Source organism: Protobothrops mucrosquamatus, unplaced genomic scaffold (assembly GCF_001527695.2).
Source record: "Protobothrops mucrosquamatus isolate PMUCROS unplaced genomic scaffold, P.Mucros_1.0 scaffold1778, whole genome shotgun sequence".
Classification (NCBI taxonomy): domain Eukaryota; kingdom Metazoa; phylum Chordata; class Lepidosauria; order Squamata; family Viperidae; genus Protobothrops; species Protobothrops mucrosquamatus.
In genome coordinates, this window is record NW_015387916.1 from 70,072 (window position 1) to 75,071 (window position 5,000).

General features: G+C 45.4%; 1 protein-coding gene across 1 annotated transcript in view; it reads right to left on the minus strand.

Moving 5' to 3' along the window:
• The window catches only part of PTK2 (protein tyrosine kinase 2), a gene marked incomplete at its 3' end in the record, with an annotated part of 120,768 nt that overhangs the window by 68,408 nt on the left and 47,360 nt on the right, over positions 1–5,000 (minus strand). The gene's annotated exons all lie outside the window — the stretch shown is intronic.

Sequence of the window (5,000 nt, forward strand, 5' to 3'; positions counted from 1 at the left end):
GAGAGAGAGAGAGAGAGAGAGAGAGAGAGAGAGAGAGAGAGAGAGAGAGAGAGAGATGTTAACTCTAGTGAAAATTTAGTAGCACAAAAGGAGTTTAGAGGATCCATGTAGTAGGCTGACATTCCCTATAGCAGTGGTTCTCAACCTGTGGGTCGGGACCCCATTTGGGGTCGATCGACCATTTCATGGGGGTCACCAAGCAAGGCTGTCTGCCATTTTTTTTGTCCGCCATTTGTTTTGTCCGCCATTTTTTCCCCCTTTTCCGGCAGGTGCCTTACCTCCCTTGGGCTGGGCCAGCTGGTGGTCGGCCTGCTCCGTCTCTGCCGCTTGCCAGCTACGCCTCGGCCGGCGCAGGGGGCGGAACCACGGATGCACGGCGCTCCCGGGCAGGGAAAGTCCTCGACTTATGACCAGTTGGGTAGTCCTCGACTTACGACCGGTTTAGTCCTCAACTTACGACCGGTTTAGTCCTCGACTTACGACCGGTTTAGTCCTTGACTTACGACCGGTTGGGGTCGCAGCATTAAAAAGGTTGAGAACCACTGCCCTATAGTATCTCTCTGGTTTTACATGGAACTTAAAGCTAACAGGGGCTGGGATAACAGTTCCACGGGATAATAGTGTCGTATTGACCACTGAGGTTCCCTGCTAGCAGTTTCCAAAGTAATTTCAAAATGCAACGGTGGAGAATATAGATGAAAACCTTGAAGAAAAGGCACAAAGAGTGGGAGGACTGCAAGGTGGCAGGAGCCTAATGAATACTGCTTTAACTGTCACTATATTGATGTAACCTTCATCGACTTTACGTAATGCCTTAAGCCAGGGGTCTTCAAACTTGGCCCTTTTCTGACTTTTGTGGACTTCAACTCCCAGAATTCCTCAGCCAGGCATGCTGGCTGGGGAATTCTGGGAATTGAAGTCCACGAGTCATAAAAGGGCCAAGTTTGAAGACCCCTGCCTTAAGCGCAGTTCAAGAGAGACATTTCCGTTCTTCTCCATGAGGGAATTTCAGGAAAGGGGCTTCATCTGACTGAAAGTTAAGAAGAAAATGGACAGGCTGGATAATAAGTTGCTGGATTTTTTTAAAAAACCCAAATGTTTATAAAATGTGAACATTCAGGGAGGAAAAGGTAGCATCAGGCAGAATAGAATAGAGTAGAGTAGAGTAGAGTAGAGTAGAGTAGAGTAGAGTAGAGTACACTACAGTACAGTACAGTACAGTACAGTACAGTACAGTACAGGAGAGTAGAATAGAGTAGAATAGAGTTGAATAAGGAATAAAATAGAATAAGGAATAGAATAGAATAGAATAGAATAGAATAGAATAGAATAGAATAGAATAGAATAGAATAGAATAGAATAGAATAGAATAAGGAATAGAATAAGGAATAGAGTGGAGTGGAGTGGAGTGGAGTGGAGTAGAGTAGAGCAGAGTAGAGTAGAATAGAGTAAATAGAGCAGAATAGAGCAGAATAAGGAATAGAGTAGAATAAGGAATAGAATAGAATAAGGAATAGAACAGAACAGAATAGAATAGAACAGAATAAGGAATAGAATAAGGAATAGAGTGGAGAGGAGTGGAGTGGAGTGGAGTGGAATAGAATAGAATAGAATAGAATAGAATAGAATAGAATAGAATAGAATAGAATAGAATAGAATAGAATATTGGCCAAGTGGTTGGACATACAAGGAATTTGTTTCCGGTGCATAAGCTCCCAGTGTACATACAAGTAATAGTGATCATCATGATCATATACAACATGAAAATACATTCATCATAAATTGTGAAATACAACACTTCATCATAAATCGTAAGATGTGACACTTCTCTCCGTGCTGAAGGAAATCGACAACTGGCAGACGACCTGAATATGTTTTACTGTAAGTTTGAGAGGAAACCATTGTCACCTATCTCCACCATCCCCATCTCAGATCCACCAACAGCAGCCATACCTCCTACAACTGACCCCATCCCCTTGGGTCCCCCCCCCCTCTGGTGATCCCAGAAAATGATGTACAAGGTCTATTTCACAGACAAAAGTATGGAAAAGCACCAGGCCCAGACAAGATAACTCCTCCTTGCTTGAAAACCTGTGCCCCCCCCTCTTCACCCGAATCTTTAATAAAATCACTAGAGGTGTGCTATGTTCCTTCTTACTTCAAATGCTCTACTATCATCCCAGTGCCAAAGAAACCCACCATCAAAGAACTGAATGACGACAGACCGGTTGCTCTGATAACCTCTGGTGGGTCAGGAGTCTAACTCAAAAAGATTTTTGAAGACGCCTCTGTGTACTTCTGCACTGCTTAATAACTGATTGAGAGACCACTGGTCTTCTCTCCTCCATATTGAAGGCAACGCTGCCTTGGTTTTGTAATGATTTTTAAAAAGATAAGCTGCAGCGGAGTAGAGAAATAGACCTTCAAAATAATAAAAGTATTATTTTCCTTGGTGACGAAATAAATTATCTTTGAAGGTATACGGGAACTGGGTCCCCCCTTCCCCGCTTCTCATGAGCATTTCTGTGAACACTTAAGATCAAGCAAAGGAAAAGATAATAAAGGTCCAAGATCCTCAATGCTTCTGTCACTGTTCTCAGTCACCTTGACCGCAGTTAAGGGCTAGCTGGCTATGTTGCAATTACCCTGCCAAAAAGCTAAAGACCAAAGTAATAGAGCAGCTTAACAGCCTACATAGGATTGTCCAGGATCACGTATGGCAGCTTTCAGGAAATGTGAAAATAGTAACCAAAATACCCAGAGTATCCTGAGGAATGAAAGGTGATTATCATTACTACAAAGGCATAATCTGGGTCAAATCTTAACTGCTCTCATTTGCACTATTTCAAGCATTAAGAGGAGATAGAGTAAAATCTAACCTGACTGAAATGTAGCATTTTGCCTCTTATCAACTGTTTCCATAAATCGTATCTGGAGTTAAATGCATTTGTTGAAATATAACGAACTGCCTTTATTTTGTTTTAGTCCTAAACCTAAAAGCATTTGAAGTCTACCTTTGCTTCCTCGCTTCGTGTGCTGTCGTTATAGATAATTAGAAAATTGTAGCCAATTTTAGCTACCGTATAGACCAGTGGTTCTCAACCTTTTTAATGCCACAACCCCAAGCGGTCGTAAGTCGAGGACTAAACCGGTTGTAAGTCGAGGACTAAACCGGTTGTAAGTCGAGGACTAAACCGGTCATAAGTCGAGGACTACCCAACCGGTCGTAAGTCGAGGACTTTCCCTGCCCAGGAGCACCGCGCATGCGTGGTTCCGCCCCCTGCGCCGGCCGAGGCATAGCTGGCAAGCGGCAGAGACGGAGCAGGCCGACCACCAGCTGGCCCAGCCCAAGGGAGGTAAGGCACCCGCCGGAAAAGGGGGAAAAAATGGACAAAAAAAATGGACAAAAAAAATGGCGGACAGCCTTGCTTGGCGACCCCCGTGAAATGGTCGATCGACCCCAAATGGGGTCCCGACCCACAGGTTGAGAACCACTGGTATAGAGCCCAAAGCTGGGGGATACAAGTTCCATGACTGGCATGCATTGAAGGCTAATCGAAGGAGAGGGGAATTGCTGCTTTACTAAGAAAGTTCAAGACAGGGGGTCCAACCTTGACAACTTTTAAGACAAGTGGACATCAACTCCCGGACTTGTTCAAAGTGGCCTAGTTAGAAATAGAACATAGGATAATAGAGCTGGAAGGGACCTTGGAGATCTTCTAGTCCAACCCCCTGCTCAAGCAGGAGACCCTATACCCTTTCAGACAAGTGGCTGTCCAGTCTCTTCTTAAAAGCCTCCAGTGATGGAGCGCCCACAACGTCCGAAGGCCAGCTGTTCCACTGGTTAATTGTCCTCACTGTTCGGACGTTTCCCCTTAATTCCAGGCTGCGTCTCTCCTTGATTAGTTTCCATCCATTGTTTCTCGTCTTGCCTTCTGGTGCTCTGGAAAATAATTGGACCCCCTCGTCTATGTAGGAGCCCCTCAAATATTGGAACACTGCGATCACGTCTCTCCTGGTCCTTCTTTTGATTAGACTAGTCCAGGGGTAGGCAACCTCGGCTCTTTTATGACTCATGGACTTCAACTCCCAGAATTCCTGAGTCAGCATAGTCCATGAGTCATAAAAGAGCCGAGGTTGCCTACCCCTGGACTAGACATATGCGGTTCTTCATATGTTTTAGCCTCCAGCCCCCTAACCATTCTTGTTGCTCTTCTCTGTCCTTTTTCCAGAGTCTCAACATCTTTTTTTATATCGTTGGGGGAGAGATAAAGAATTGTTTCACTTTTGTTCGGGGTGGGTGGTACGATACGTGCCAGCCGAGTCAAGTTAGATATTTTCTCCATTTTTGATAGGGCGAGCCCAAAGTTTGCCATCACTTCTCTATTGGCAGAGTTATCTACACCACGGCTTTTCAACCTTTTCACCCATTGTACCACTTTTAGGATATGGCAACATCCGAGGACCACCAGTCGCCTAGCAAGGGGTCAAAAACTTGATGACCCAAAAGAAAAAAAAGGAAAAAAGTGATAAAGTAACAGGTAGTCCTCGACTTACAACAGTTCGCTTAGTGACTGTTCGAAGTTACAATGGCACTGAAAAAAGTGCCCCCCAAGCCACAGCCGAGCAAGACACCTGCCTGCCCACCCGGCCGTGCTCTTCCTCCTGTCCGAGGTTTTCATTGTTGTGAGCGTTTCTGTTGAGGATTAGCAGCGGGGGTGGGGTGGGGGGGTGTTTGGTTTTTATTCCCCCCTGTCTACTGAGTGGTTGCAGCAGGTTTTGGTCACTTCACATGACCCTGGGACACTGTGACTGTCATAAATATGAATCAGTTGCCACGCATCTGAATGTAAATCACAAGACCCTGGAGAGGCTGCAACATTCCAGCTGATTGTCGCTTCTTCTGGGCTCAGCAGAAGCGTCAGGATCAGCGCCGAGCTCCAGCTGGAGCCTGGCGCTGATCTTGGCACTTCCACTGAGCCCTGACAGCCCTGCAGCTC